A 17,588-nucleotide genomic window follows, 5' to 3' on the forward strand; every position below is an offset into this window, starting at 1 on the left:
CGTGCTGAACTCGGGCTGAAAATGCATTTAAAGCAATAAAAACTCAAATTGAGTGTCACGCCTAAACCAAAGGACTTATGCATACACTTCAACATGTATTTTGTTCAGGATGACCACCTGAAGCCTAAATGAGCATTAATTTGACCACACAACTCATTCCTATGAAGATACATTCAAACTCACAAAACGTGCTCAGCTCGGGCTGAAAATGCATTTAAAGCAATCAAAACTCAAATTGAGTGTAAGGCCTAAACCAAAGGACTTATGCACACACTTCAACATGTATTTTGTTCAGGATGACCTCCTGAAGCCCATATGAGAATTAATTTGACCACACAACTCATTCCTATGAAGATACATTCAAACTCACAAAACGTGCTCAGCTCGGGCTGAAAATGCATTTAAAGCAATAAAAACTCAAATTGAGTGTCACGCCAAAACCAAAGGACTTATGCACACACTTCAACATGTATTTTGTTCAGGATGACCACCTGAAGCCTAAATGAGCATTAATTTGACCACACAACTCATTCCTATGAAGATACATTCAAACTCACAAAACGTGCTCAACTCGGGCTGAAAATGCATTTAAAGCAATAAAAACTCAAATTGAGTGTCACGCCTAAACCAAAGGACTTATGCATGCACTTCAACATGTATTTTGTTCAGGATGACCACCTGAAGCCTAAATGAGCATTAATTTGACCACACAACTCATTCCTATGAAGATACATTCAAACTCACAAAACGTGCTCAGCTCGGGCTGAAAATGCATTTAAAGCAATCAAAACTCAAATTGAGTGTAAGGCCTAAACCAAAGGACTTATGCACACACTTCAACATGTATTTTGTTCAGGATGACCTCCTGAAGCCCATATGAGAATTAATTTGACCACACAACTCATTCCTATGAAGATACATTCAAACTCACAAAACATGCTCAGCTCGGGCTGAAAATGCATTTAAAGCAATAAAACTCAAATTGAGTGTCACGCCTAAACCAAAGGACTTATGCATACACTTCAACATGTATTTTGTTCAGGATGACCACCTGAAGCCTAAATGAGCATTAATTTGACCACACAACTCATTCCTATGAAGATACATTCAAACTCACAAAACGTGCTCAGCTCGGGCTGAAAATGCATTTAAAGCAATCAAAACTCAAATTGAGTGTAAGGCCTAAACCAAAGGACTTATGCACACACTTCAACATGTATTTTGTTCAGGATGACCTCCTGAAGCCCATATGAGAATTAATTTGACCACACAACTCATTCCTATGAAGATACATTCAAACTCACAAAACGTGCTCAGCTCGGGCTGAAAATGCATTTAAAGCAATAAAAACTCAAATTGAGTGTCACGCCAAAACCAAAGGACTTATGCACACACTTCAACATGTATTTTGTTCAGGATGACCACCTGAAGCCTAAATGAGCATTAATTTGACCACACAACTCATTCCTATGAAGATACATTCAAACTCACAAAACGTGCTCAACTCGGGCTGAAAATGCATTTAAAGCAATAAAAACTCAAATTGAGTGTCACGCCTAAACCAAAGGACTTATGCATGCACTTCAACATGTATTTTGTTCAGGATGACCACCTGAAGCCTAAATGAGCATTAATTTGACCACACAACTCATTCCTATGAAGATACATTCAAACTCACAAAACGTGCTCAGCTCGGGCTGAAAATGCATTTAAAGCAATCAAAACTCAAATTGAGTGTAAGGCCTAAACCAAAGGACTTATGCACACACTTCAACATGTATTTTGTTCAGGATGACCTCCTGAAGCCCATATGAGAATTAATTTGACCACACAACTCATTCCTATGAAGATACATTCAAACTCACAAAACGTGCTCAGCTCGGGCTGAAAATTCATTTAAAGCAATAAAAACTCAAATTGAGTGTCACGCCTAAACCAAAGGACTTATGCACACACTTCAACATGTATTTTGTTCAGGATGACCACCTGAAGCCTAAATGAGCATTAATTTGACCACACAACTCATTCCTATGAAGATACATTCAAAGTCAGAAAGCGCGCTCAGCTCGGACTGAAAATGCATTTAAAGCAATAAAAACTCAAATGGAGTGTCACGCCTAAACCAAAGGACTTATGCACACACTTCAACATGTATTTAGTTCAGGATGACCACCTGAAGCCTAAATGAGCATTAATTTGACCACACAACTCATTCCTATGAAGATACATTCAAACTCACAAAACGTGCTCAACTCGGGCTGAAAATGCATTTAAAGCAATAAAAACTCAAATTGAGTGTCACGCCTAAACCAAAGGACTTATGCATACACTTCAACATGTATTTTGTTCAGGATGACCACCTGAAGCCTAAATGAGCATTAATTTGACCACACAACTCATTCCTATGAAGATACATTCAAACTCACAAAACGTGCTCAACTCGGGCTGAAAATGCATTTAAAGCAATAAAAACTCAAATTGAGTGTCACACCTCAACCAAAGGACTTATGCACACACTTCAACGTGTATTTTGTTCAGGATGACCTCCTGAAGCCTAAATGAGCAATAGTTTGACCACACAACTAATTCCTATGAAGCTACATTCAAACTCACAAAACGTGCTCAGCTCGGGCTGAAAATGCATTTAAAGCAATAAAAACTCAAATTGAGTGTCACGCCTAAACCAAAGGACTTATGCACACACTTCAACATGTATTTTGTTCAGGATGACCACCTGAAGCCTAAATGAGCATTAATTTGACCACACAACTCATTCCTATGAAGATACATTCAAACTCACAAAACGTGCTCAGCTCGGGCTGAAAATGCATTTAAAGCAATAAAAACTCAAATTGAGTGTCACGCCTAAACCGAAGGACTTATGCACACACTTCAAGATGTATTTTGTTCAGGATGACCTCCTGAAGCCTAAATGAGCAATAATTTGACCACACAACTCATTCCTATGAAGATACATTCAAAGTCAGAAAGCGCGCTCAGCTCGGACTGAAAATGCATTTAAAGCAATAAAAACTCAAATGGAGTGTCACGCCTAAACCAAAGGACTTATGCACACACTTCAACATGTATTTAGTTCAGGATGACCACCTGAAGCCGAAATGAGCATTAATTTGACCACACAATTCATTCTTATGAAGATACATTCAAACTCACAAAACATGCTCAGCTCGGGCTGAAAATGCATTTAAAGCAATCAAAACTCAAATTGAGTGTAAGGCCTAAACCAAAGGACTTATGCACACACTTCAACATGTATTTTGTTCAGGATGACCTCCTGAAGCCCATATGAGAATTAATTTGACCACACAACTCATTCCTATGAAGATACATTCAAACTCACAAAACGTGCTCAGCTCGGGCTGAAAATGCATTTAAAGCAATAAAAACTCAAATTGAGTGTCACGCCTAAACCAAAGGACTTATGCATGCACTTCAACATGTATTTTGTTCAGGATGACCACCTGAAGCCTAAATGAGCATTAATTTGACCACACAACTCATTCCTATGAAGATACATTCAAACTCACAAAACGTGCTCAGCTCGGGCTGAAAATGCATTTAAAGCAATCAAAACTCAAATTGAGTGTAAGGCCTAAACCAAAGGACTTATGCACACACTTCAACATGTATTTTGTTCAGGATGACCTCCTGAAGCCCATATGAGAATTAATTTGACCACACAACTCATTCCTATGAAGATACATTCAAACTCACAAAACATGCTCAGCTCGGGCTGAAAATGCATTTAAAGCAATAAAACTCAAATTGAGTGTCACGCCTAAACCAAAGGACTTATGCATACACTTCAACATGTATTTTGTTCAGGATGACCACCTGAAGCCTAAATGAGCATTAATTTGACCACACAACTCATTCCTATGAAGATACATTCAAACTCACAAAACGTGCTCAGCTCGGGCTGAAAATGCATTTAAAGCAATCAAAACTCAAATTGAGTGTAAGGCCTAAACCAAAGGACTTATGCACACACTTCAACATGTATTTTGTTCAGGATGACCTCCTGAAGCCCATATGAGAATTAATTTGACCACACAACTCATTCCTATGAAGATACATTCAAACTCACAAAACGTGCTCAGCTCGGGCTGAAAATGCATTTAAAGCAATAAAAACTCAAATTGAGTGTCACGCCAAAACCAAAGGACTTATGCACACACTTCAACATGTATTTTGTTCAGGATGACCACCTGAAGCCTAAATGAGCATTAATTTGACCACACAACTCATTCCTATGAAGATACATTCAAACTCACAAAACGTGCTCAACTCGGGCTGAAAATGCATTTAAAGCAATAAAAACTCAAATTGAGTGTCACGCCTAAACCAAAGGACTTATGCATGCACTTCAACATGTATTTTGTTCAGGATGACCACCTGAAGCCTAAATGAGCATTAATTTGACCACACAACTCATTCCTATGAAGATACATTCAAACTCACAAAACGTGCTCAGCTCGGGCTGAAAATGCATTTAAAGCAATCAAAACTCAAATTGAGTGTAAGGCCTAAACCAAAGGACTTATGCACACACTTCAACATGTATTTTGTTCAGGATGACCTCCTGAAGCCCATATGAGAATTAATTTGACCACACAACTCATTCCTATGAAGATACATTCAAACTCACAAAACGTGCTCAGCTCGGGCTGAAAATGCATTTAAAGCAATAAAAACTCAAATTGAGTGTCACGCCAAAACCAAAGGACTTATGCACACACTTCAACATGTATTTTGTTCAGGATGACCACCTGAAGCCTAAATGAGCATTAATTTGACCACACAACTCATTCCTATGAAGATACATTCAAACTCACAAAACGTGCTCAACTCGGGCTGAAAATGCATTTAAAGCAATAAAAACTCAAATTGAGTGTCACGCCTAAACCAAAGGACTTATGCATGCACTTCAACATGTATTTTGTTCAGGATGACCACCTGAAGCCTAAATGAGCATTAATTTGACCACACAACTCATTCCTATGAAGATACATTCAAACTCACAAAACGTGCTCAGCTCGGGCTGAAAATGCATTTAAAGCAATCAAAACTCAAATTGAGTGTAAGGCCTAAACCAAAGGACTTATGCACACACTTCAACATGTATTTTGTTCAGGATGACCTCCTGAAGCCCATATGAGAATTAATTTGACCACACAACTCATTCCTATGAAGATACATTCAAACTCACAAAACGTGCTCAGCTCGGGCTGAAAATTCATTTAAAGCAATAAAAACTCAAATTGAGTGTCACGCCTAAACCAAAGGACTTATGCACACACTTCAACATGTATTTTGTTCAGGATGACCACCTGAAGCCTAAATGAGCATTAATTTGACCACACAACTCATTCCTATGAAGATACATTCAAAGTCAGAAAGCGCGCTCAGCTCGGACTGAAAATGCATTTAAAGCAATAAAAACTCAAATGGAGTGTCACGCCTAAACCAAAGGACTTATGCACACACTTCAACATGTATTTAGTTCAGGATGACCACCTGAAGCCTAAATGAGCATTAATTTGACCACACAACTCATTCCTATGAAGATACATTCAAACTCACAAAACGTGCTCAACTCGGGCTGAAAATGCATTTAAAGCAATAAAAACTCAAATTGAGTGTCACGCCTAAACCAAAGGACTTATGCATACACTTCAACATGTATTTTGTTCAGGATGACCACCTGAAGCCTAAATGAGCATTAATTTGACCACACAACTCATTCCTATGAAGATACATTCAAACTCACAAAACGTGCTCAACTCGGGCTGAAAATGCATTTAAAGCAATAAAAACTCAAATTGAGTGTCACACCTCAACCAAAGGACTTATGCACACACTTCAACGTGTATTTTGTTCAGGATGACCTCCTGAAGCCTAAATGAGCAATAGTTTGACCACACAACTAATTCCTATGAAGCTACATTCAAACTCACAAAACGTGCTCAGCTCGGGCTGAAAATGCATTTAAAGCAATAAAAACTCAAATTGAGTGTCACGCCTAAACCAAAGGACTTATGCACACACTTCAACATGTATTTTGTTCAGGATGACCACCTGAAGCCTAAATGAGCATTAATTTGACCACACAACTCATTCCTATGAAGATACATTCAAACTCACAAAACGTGCTCAGCTCGGGCTGAAAATGCATTTAAAGCAATAAAAACTCAAATTGAGTGTCACGCCTAAACCGAAGGACTTATGCACACACTTCAAGATGTATTTTGTTCAGGATGACCTCCTGAAGCCTAAATGAGCAATAATTTGACCACACAACTCATTCCTATGAAGATACATTCAAAGTCAGAAAGCGCGCTCAGCTCGGACTGAAAATGCATTTAAAGCAATAAAAACTCAAATGGAGTGTCACGCCTAAACCAAAGGACTTATGCACACACTTCAACATGTATTTAGTTCAGGATGACCACCTGAAGCCGAAATGAGCATTAATTTGACCACACAATTCATTCTTATGAAGATACATTCAAACTCACAAAACATGCTCAGCTCGGGCTGAAAATGCATTTAAAGCAATCAAAACTCAAATTGAGTGTAAGGCCTAAACCAAAGGACTTATGCACACACTTCAACATGTATTTTGTTCAGGATGACCTCCTGAAGCCCATATGAGAATTAATTTGACCACACAACTCATTCCTATGAAGATACATTCAAACTCACAAAACATGCTCAGCTCGGGCTGAAAATGCATTTAAAGCAATAAAACTCAAATTGAGTGTCACGCCTAAACCAAAGGACTTATGCATACACTTCAACATGTATTTTGTTCAGGATGACCACCTGAAGCCTAAATGAGCATTAATTTGACCACACAACTCATTCCTATGAAGATACATTCAAACTCACAAAACGTGCTCAGCTCGGGCTGAAAATGCATTTAAAGCAATCAAAACTCAAATTGAGTGTAAGGCCTAAACCAAAGGACTTATGCACACACTTCAACATGTATTTTGTTCAGGATGACCTCCTGAAGCCCATATGAGAATTAATTTGACCACACAACTCATTCCTATGAAGATACATTCAAACTCACAAAACGTGCTCAGCTCGGGCTGAAAATGCATTTAAAGCAATAAAAACTCAAATTGAGTGTCACGCCAAAACCAAAGGACTTATGCACACACTTCAACATGTATTTTGTTCAGGATGACCACCTGAAGCCTAAATGAGCATTAATTTGACCACACAACTCATTCCTATGAAGATACATTCAAACTCACAAAACGTGCTCAACTCGGGCTGAAAATGCATTTAAAGCAATAAAAACTCAAATTGAGTGTCACGCCTAAACCAAAGGACTTATGCATGCACTTCAACATGTATTTTGTTCAGGATGACCACCTGAAGCCTAAATGAGCATTAATTTGACCACACAACTCATTCCTATGAAGATACATTCAAACTCACAAAACGTGCTCAGCTCGGGCTGAAAATGCATTTAAAGCAATCAAAACTCAAATTGAGTGTAAGGCCTAAACCAAAGGACTTATGCACACACTTCAACATGTATTTTGTTCAGGATGACCTCCTGAAGCCCATATGAGAATTAATTTGACCACACAACTCATTCCTATGAAGATACATTCAAACTCACAAAACGTGCTCAGCTCGGGCTGAAAATTCATTTAAAGCAATAAAAACTCAAATTGAGTGTCACGCCTAAACCAAAGGACTTATGCACACACTTCAACATGTATTTTGTTCAGGATGACCACCTGAAGCCTAAATGAGCATTAATTTGACCACACAACTCATTCCTATGAAGATACATTCAAAGTCAGAAAGCGCGCTCAGCTCGGACTGAAAATGCATTTAAAGCAATAAAAACTCAAATGGAGTGTCACGCCTAAACCAAAGGACTTATGCACACACTTCAACATGTATTTAGTTCAGGATGACCACCTGAAGCCGAAATGAGCATTAATTTGACCACACAATTCATTCTTATGAAGATACATTCAAACTCACAAAACATGCTCAGCTCGGGCTGAAAATGCATTTAAAGCAATAAAAACTCAAATTGAGTGTCACGCCTAAACCAAAGGACTTATGCACACACTTCAACATGTATTTTGTTCAGGATGACCACCTGAAGCCTAAATGAGCATTAATTTGACCACACAACTCATTCCTATGAAGATACATTCAAACTCACAAAACGTGCTCAACTCGGGCTGAAAATGCATTTAAAGCAATAAAAACTCAAATTGAGTGTCACGCCTAAACCAAAGGACTTATGCATACACTTCAACATGTATTTTGTTCAGGATGACCACCTGAAGCCTAAATGAGCATTAATTTGACCACACAACTCATTCCTATGAAGATACATTCAAACTCACAAAACGTGCTCAACTCGGGCTGAAAATGCATTTAAAGCAATAAAAACTCAAATTGAGTGTCACACCTCAACCAAAGGACTTATGCACACACTTCAACGTGTATTTTGTTCAGGATGACCTCCTGAAGCCTAAATGAGCAATAGTTTGACCACACAACTAATTCCTATGAAGCTACATTCAAACTCACAAAACGTGCTCAGCTCGGGCTGAAAATGCATTTAAAGCAATAAAAACTCAAATTGAGTGTCACGCCTAAACCAAAGGACTTATGCACACACTTCAACATGTATTTTGTTCAGGATGACCACCTGAAGCCTAAATGAGCATTAATTTGACCACACAACTCATTCCTATGAAGATACATTCAAACTCACAAAACGTGCTCAGCTCGGGCTGAAAATGCATTTAAAGCAATAAAAACTCAAATTGAGTGTCACGCCTAAACCGAAGGACTTATGCACACACTTCAAGATGTATTTTGTTCAGGATGACCTCCTGAAGCCTAAATGAGCAATAATTTGACCACACAACTCATTCCTATGAAGATACATTCAAAGTCAGAAAGCGCGCTCAGCTCGGACTGAAAATGCATTTAAAGCAATAAAAACTCAAATGGAGTGTCACGCCTAAACCAAAGGACTTATGCACACACTTCAACATGTATTTAGTTCAGGATGACCACCTGAAGCCGAAATGAGCATTAATTTGACCACACAATTCATTCTTATGAAGATACATTCAAACTCACAAAACATGCTCAGCTCGGGCTGAAAATGCATTTAAAGCAATCAAAACTCAAATTGAGTGTAAGGCCTAAACCAAAGGACTTATGCACACACTTCAACATGTATTTTGTTCAGGATGACCTCCTGAAGCCCATATGAGAATTAATTTGACCACACAACTCATTCCTATGAAGATACATTCAAACTCACAAAACGTGCTCAGCTCGGGCTGAAAATGCATTTAAAGCAATAAAAACTCAAATTGAGTGTCACGCCAAAACCAAAGGACTTATGCACACACTTCAACATGTATTTTGTTCAGGATGACCACCTGAAGCCTAAATGAGCATTAATTTGACCACACAACTCATTCCTATGAAGATACATTCAAACTCACAAAACGTGCTCAACTCGGGCTGAAAATGCATTTAAAGCAATAAAAACTCAAATTGAGTGTCACGCCTAAACCAAAGGACTTATGAATGCACTTCAACATGTATTTTGTTCAGGATGACCACCTGAAGCCTAAATGAGCATTAATTTGACCACACAACTCATTCCTATGAAGATACATTCAAACTCACAAAACGTGCTCAGCTCGGGCTGAAAATGCATTTAAAGCAATCAAAACTCAAATTGAGTGTAAGGCCTAAACCAAAGGACTTATGCACACACTTCAACATGTATTTTGTTCAGGATGACCTCCTGAAGCCTAAATGAGCAATAGTTTGACCACACAACTAATTCCTATGAAGCTACATTCAAACTCACAAAACGTGCTCAGCTCGGGCTGAAAATGCATTTAAAGCAATAAAAACTCAAATTGAGTGTCACGCCTAAACCAAAGGACTTATGCACATACTTCAACATGTATTTTGTTCAGGATGACCACCTGAAGCCTAAATGAGCATTAATTTGACTAAACAAATCATTCCTATGAAGATACATTCAAAGTCAGAAAGCGCGCTCAGCTCGGAATGAAAATGCATTTAAAGCAATAAAAACTCAAATGGAGTGTCACGCCTAAACCAAAGGACTTATGCACACACTTCAACATGTATTTAGTTCAGGATGACCACCTGAAGCCGAAATGAGCATTAATTTGACCACACAACTCATTCTTATGAAGATACATTCAAACTCACAAAGCATTCTCAGCTCGGGCTGAAAATGCATTTAAAGCAATAAAAACTCAAATTGAGTGTCACGCCTAAACCGAAGGAATTATGCACACACTTCAAGATGTATTTTGTTCAGGATGACCTCCTGAAGCCTAAATGAGCAATAATTTGACCACACAACTCATTCCTATGAAGATACATTCAAAGTCAGAAAGCGCGCTCAGCTCGGACTGAAAATGCATTTAAAGCAATAAAAACTCAAATGGAGTGTCACGCCTAAACCAAAGGACTTATGCACACACTTCAACATGTATTTAGTTCAGGATGACCACCTGAAGCCGAAATGAGCATTAATTTGACCACACAATTCATTCTTATGAAGATACATTCAAACTCACAAAACATGCTCAGCTCGGGCTGAAAATGCATTTAAAGCAATAAAAACTCAAATTGAGTGTCACGCCTAAACCAAAGGACTTATGCACACACTTCAACATGTATTTTGTTCAAGATGACCACCTGAAGCCTAAATGAGCATTAATTTGACCACACAACTCATTCCTATGAAGATACATTCAAACTCACAAAACGTGCTCAACTCGGGCTGAAAATGCATTTAAAGCAATAAAAACTCAAATTGAGTGTCACGCCTAAACCAAAGGACTTATGCACACACTTCAACATGTATTTAGTTCAGGATGTCCTCCTGAAGCCTAAATGAGCATTAATTTGACCACACAACTCATTCCTATGAAGATACATTCAAACTCACAAAACGTGCTCAGCTCGGGCTGAAAATGCATTTAAAGCAATAAAAACTCAAATTGAGTGTCACGCCTAAACCAAAGGATTATGCACACACTTCAACATGTATTTTGTTCAGGATGGCCTCCTGAAGCCTATATGAGCATTAATTTGACCACACAACTCATTCCTATGAAGATACATTCAAACTCACAAAACATGCTCAGCTCGGGCTGAAAATGCATTTAAAGCAATAAAACTCAAATTGAGTGTCACGCCTAAACCAAAGGACTTATGCACACACTTCAACATGTATTTTGTTCAGGATGACCACCTGAAGCCTAAATGAGCATTAATTTGACCACACAACTCATTCCTATGAAGATACATTCAAACTCACAAAACGTGCTCAACTCGGGCTGAAAATGCATTTAAAGCAATAAAAACTCAAATTGAGTGTCACGCCTAAACCAAAGGACTTATGCATACACCTCAACATGTATTTTGTTCAGGATGACCACCTGAAGCCTAAATGAGCATTAATTTGACCACACAACTCATTCCTATGAAGATACATTCAAACTCACAAAACGTGCTCAGCTCGGGCTGAAAATGCATTTAAAGCAATCAAAACTCAAATTGAGTGTAAGGCCTAAACCAAAGGACTTATGCACACACTTCAACATGTATTTTGTTCAGGATGACCTCCTGAAGCCCATATGAGAATTAATTTGACCACACAACTCATTCCTATGAAGATACATTCAAACTCACAAAACGTGCTCAGCTCGGGCTGAAAATGCATTTAAAGCAATAAAAACTCAAATTGAGTGTCACGCCAAAACCAAAGGACTTATGCACACACTTCAACATGTATTTTGTTCAGGATGACCACCTGAAGCCTAAATGAGCATTAATTTGACCACACAACTCATTCCTATGAAGATACATTCAAACTCACAATACGTGCTCAGCTCGGGCTGAAAATGCATTTAAAGCAATAAAAACTCAAATTGAGTGTCACGCCTAAACCAAAGGACTTATGCACACACTTCAACATGTATTTTGTTCAGGATGACCACCTGAAGCCTAAATGAGCATTAATTTGACCACACAACTGATTCCTATGAAGATACATTCAAACTCACAAAACGTGCTCAGCTCGGGCTGAAAATGCATTTAAAGCAATAAAAACTCAAATTGAGTGTCACGCCTAAACCAAAGGACTTATGCACACACTTCAACATGTATTTTGTTCAGGATGACCACCTGAAGCCTAAATGAGCATTAATTTGACCACACAACTCATTCCTATGAAGATACATTCAAACTCACAAAACGTGCTCAACTCGGGCTGAAAATGCATTTAAAGCAATAAAAACTCAAATTTTAAAAAACTTTACCAGTGTAGGCAACTTAATAATAATAATAATACTAATAATACATTTTATTGATAAGCGCCTTTCAAGACACCCAAGGACACTTTACAATAACAAAAAACACAAAACAATACGGGTTGAGCAGCTGACATGTCTGTCATTTTCTTGTGAGAATTAATTTTTTTCCAGAACAACACTCACAAAATTAGATATAGGTCTACATGACTTCCAACATTGTGATGTGCACTCACAGCAGCAATACCAGTCTTCGGCCGCTCAATTCATGCAAATTCTTCTCAAGACACTGCTCATGGTACCACCTTTCGCACTGGGTCTCGTCAAAAGGGGGCCGGGGGGAGAGAACCCTAACATCGCAAGATTATATGTTCGGAAATTTCAATCAGGATAACTCTAAGTTGCTTTTAAAATTCAAATTTTTTCTTTTACTTGAACCAACCCAATTTCAATGATGCATGCAAAGCATCATGAAGACAATGTCGATGCAAGATAAATTGTGTGTTCTTCCATTGTAAAAATCACTCGTTTTGTCAGAGGACCTTTTCCAGGTGGTTTTGCCATTTAGAGCATGCCACAGTGCATGGCGAGAACAAATACGACAACATGACGGAATATCAGTGAACATTAAACTTAAAATTCACAGTGTGTAAATATGGGATTGAAATTTTATCTTGACATTTTATTTTCATCGGAGCAGTGAATAACACGAGATTTTTCGTTGTGGTACAAGTCATAAAAAATGACTTTCTCATAAGCTTTCAGAATTCATCCCTGGTATCAACACTTCCTCTTCATGAAGTAGTTTGAAACAAAATATATCTTTGGCATCATTTCTGGATGCCACAATTAAACATTTTTTGCATGGGTGATCATCATCCAATAAACCTGCTGTGGTCAGTATTTCTGACGATTGTCTTGTTCTCTTATTTTCCATCGCCACATAATGTTCTAAAATTGATGCACGGAATGTCTGGGGAAGGCCTTCATCAGTTCCACTGCCATCTGAAAAAAAATAGCTTGTTTGTCTTGTGGGAGTGACAAAACTGTTTCGGGCGAACAATTTGAAAACACAATTTGTACAAGGCTGCATAAAGCTGGACGATCGCTTGGTTGTGCGTTGAAGTTTTGGACCCTGTGTTGTCAACCCGCGCCACTTTCGGCCTGCCTGGCTTGGAGGAGCTCCGGCGGGGACAAACTGGCGGCATCGCTTCTATACCGGCCCGTCGCGGGCGTATTCGACGAGGTTTATTAGCCCGTTGCTTGACACCCGCGCCCCTCCCGGCTTCCCGCAAGATCCCCCTGATCAGAGCTGCATTGCGATCCGCTAGGAGCAGCCGCGCCCGGGCCGTGTTTTGCAGCGGAATTGTACGATATTTCGCGAGGATGGCCGTGAGCTTTTCACCCACTTCGCTTGCAACCCGGGCCACGTTGGACCGACGGGCGCGGCGAAACTCCGGCGAGGTCAGGCGGGTGGCGTATTTTCCTTCACAGAATGTCGCGCGGGTGTGCGTCAAAGTTTTCTGCCCTTTGTGTTAGGGTCCATTGTTTGTCCACAGTGTCGACCCTCCCTTTTGATTTTGCGCCCGGGACCTAACCGACGCTGTCGCTTGGCCCCGCCAGAGCTGCGCCGTGCCTGGCGGGCCGGCAAAGGCGAGTGTTGCAAGCGAAGAGGTGGAAGACCTCGCGCACACCAACACGACCTGCCGGGAGCAAAGCTGCTGCCCGCTCGGCTCCGCCAGAGATGCACCTCGCTTTGAGGGACAGGGGGCGCGGTGTGCAATCAAAGGGAAGAAAAACTTGGGAATCAAACCGCGCGAAGGTCCGGGACCGAACCGATGCCACCCGCTTGGCCCTGCCGGAGTTGCGCGGGGCAGGTAGGGCCGAGAGTGGTGTGTGTGATAAGCGAAGCGGAGGAACAGCTCGCGCCCGCCCGTGAGAAATTTCGGACAGAGCCGTTTTTGCCCACGGCCGAGCCGGAGTTGCTCCGCTGCGGCGCTCAGGCTGTTCCGACGAGGATGTTGGGGCGGAGCGCTGGGAGAACCGCGGGTGTTAAGCAAAGTGTTCGGCTTCGTGAGAGATGAAGAGAGGAACCACGCGCAGACACAAAAAGCACAGAAGGGTTTTATTGCCAGTAAGCGAGACAGGCCGAGGTGGTCACAACTGAAAGGTAGTCAAAATGATCAATTCGAGGAGTGCAGGAATCCTGGAGCGGTACGGCGTCGTCGACACGGCAGGAAGGATCTCTGACGAAGTGACAATGGGTGGCTCTTCAGGCTGGCTTTTATGCTGCAAGTGGCAGATGAGATAATGACTCGCAGGTGTGTCGGGGAGGCAGGTGCACTGATTAGAGAAGCGCCCATCCCACACTGAAAAAGGTAACAATAACTTTTTGGGAGCGGCAAATTCCCCCACAGGAGAACAGAGAAATAGTGGTTTGATTTCGTGGAGTTCGTGGCGCAATGCATGAGGCGTCTGACTACAAATCAGGTCATGCTCGGCCAAAGAGAGGGCGTCCACCAGGTTGAAAAAGAGATGAAGAGCAAACACTGTCAATACATAATAAAGTTTCTCTGTCCCAATATCCCAAAAAAAAAGCCCAGTCCGAAGTAGCAAGATTAAGAAAATCTTTTGAAAAAACGCTCACATGAGGCGGATTTTGAGCCTTGCCTATGCAGTGATATTAATAATAATTGTAATAATAATCATGAAAAAGTGTGATGGTGGCGTGGCATTCATTTATCTTTTGAATTGGTGCGTTTAGATTTTTGTTTTTTGCTTTTCCTTGTATTTGGGTGTAGTTTCAAGCGCAGCTCATGTTCACACAACGCACATTTTATCTCATTATTTTTAGAGGGTCACAGGAAATCATATGGAAGGCTGCAATGGCCAACTCTCACCAGCAGAGGCTATCGTAAAGTGCTGGCCGTGCATGGACAAATAGGGCTCTCGCATTTCAGAAAGCACAAGAGTGACACAACGTGGCATCAGCTCTGAGCAGCAAATATTGTCAATTCATCGTCAATTTTTTCCGTCCCAAGAACCCCCCAAAAAAGTCAAAAGAGCCAAGATTTTTTAAAAACGCTCACATCAGAAGGATTTTGAGGCGTGTCGATGCAAAAAAAAAAAGAAAAAAGAAAAAAGACAATTAAAAAGTGTGATGGGGACACGACGTTCTTTGAATTCTAAATTGATATATTTCGATTTTTTTTGCTTTCACATGTATTTGGTTTGAGATTCGATTTCAGCTCATGTTCACAGGGCGGACATTTTATGTTGTTGCTTATTTTTAGAGGGTCATAAAAAAAATCCCAGACTTGACTTCTTCGTTTACAGTTGACTGAATAGGGATGATTGTTTTATTTGGGAGCAGAGAGATGTTGACTTAAATTCGCGGAGTTTATGATGCCACGGATAACGTGTCTCAATACGATTCAGTATTCGTTCGCGGAACGTCGCGCGGCTGGAAGCCGACGTTTTCTGCCCTTTGCGTTCGAAACCATTGTGTGTCCACGGTGCCGCCCCTCCCTTTTTTTGTCTCTTTTTCAGTGTGGGCTGGGCGCCTCTCGAATCAGTGCACCTGCCTCCCCTACACACGTGCGAGTCTTCATCTCATCTGCCACTTGCACCATAAAAGACAGCGTGAACAGCCACCCGTTGCCAGTTCGTCAGCGATCCTTCCTGCCGAGCTAGCTGCTGCCACGCCGTTACGCTCCAGCATTTCTGCACTCCTCAACGTGATCATTTTGACTAGCTTTCAGTTGTTTACACCTCGACCTGACCAACTTTCTGGCAATAAAACCCCTCTTCGTTTTTGGTGTCTGTGTGTGGTTCTTGTATTGATCTCTCACGAAACCTAACACTTTAATTCACATTCGACCCAAACTCCTCGTTTGGAGCGTCCCTCGCGCCGAAACGGTGCAGCATCGGCGGTGCCGTGGGCATAAACAACTCGGTACGACATTTCGCGCGGGTGGGCGTGAGATGTTCCTCCGCTTCACTGGTAACCCTGGATACTCTCCGCCGTACGGGTGCCGTGCGCCCCGAACCCGAAGCAATGAGGGACATTTTAGGGCGGTCGGGTTCGGGTAGGGGTAGGGCTCGGGCTCGGGCCGCCCGATCTTACTTCTGCTCCGGCGGGGCCAAGCGGGTGGCATCCGTTCGGTCCCGGACCTTCGTGCTGTTTGATTACCAAAGGACTTATGCACACACTTCAACTTGTATTTTGTTCAGGATGACCTCCTGAAGCCTAAATGAGCATTAATTTGATCACACAACTCATGCCTATGAAGATACATTCAAACTCACAAAACGTGCTCAGCTCGGGCTGAAAATGCATTTAAAGCAATAAAAACTCAAATTGAGTGTCACGCCTAAACCAAAGGATTTATGCACACACTTTAACATGTATTTTGTTCAGAAGGACCACCTGAAGCCTAAATGAGCATTAATTTGATCACACAATTCATGCCTATGAAGATGCATTCAAACTCACAAAACGTGCTCAGCTCGGGCTGAAAATGCATTTAAAGCAATAAAAACTCAAATTGAGTGTCACACCTAAACCAAAGGACTTATGCACACACTTCATCATGTATTTTGTTCAGGATGACCTCCTGAAGCCTAAATGAGCAATAATTTGACCACACAACTCATTCCTATGAAGATACATTCAAAGTCAGAAAGCGCGCTCAGCTCGGACTGAAAATGCATTTAAAGCAATAAAAACTCAAATTGAGTGTCACGCCTAAACCAAAGGACTTATGCACACACTTCAACATGTACTTTGTTCAGGATGACCACCTGAAGCCTAAATGAGCATTAATTTGACCACACAACTCATTCCTATGAAGATACATTCAAACTCACAAAACGTGCTCAGCTCGGGCTGAAAATGCATTTAAAGCAATAAAAACTCAAATGGAGTGTCACGCCTAAACCAAAGGACTTATGCACACACTTCAACGTGTATTTTGTTCAGGATGACCACCTGAAGCCTAAATGAGCATTAATTTGACCACACAACTCATTCCTATGAAGATACATTCAAACTCACAAAACGTGCTCAACTCGGGCTGAAAATGCATTTAAAGCAATAAAAACTCAAATTGAGTGTCACGCCTCAACCAAAGGACTTATGCACACACTTCAACATGTATTTTGTTCAGGATGACCTCCTGAAGCCTAAATGAGCAA

Source organism: Hippocampus guttulatus, chromosome 1 (assembly GCF_054856545.1).
Source record: "Hippocampus guttulatus isolate MCC_2025c chromosome 1, RoL_Hgut_1.0, whole genome shotgun sequence".
Taxonomy (NCBI): Eukaryota; Metazoa; Chordata; class Actinopteri; order Syngnathiformes; family Syngnathidae; genus Hippocampus; species Hippocampus guttulatus.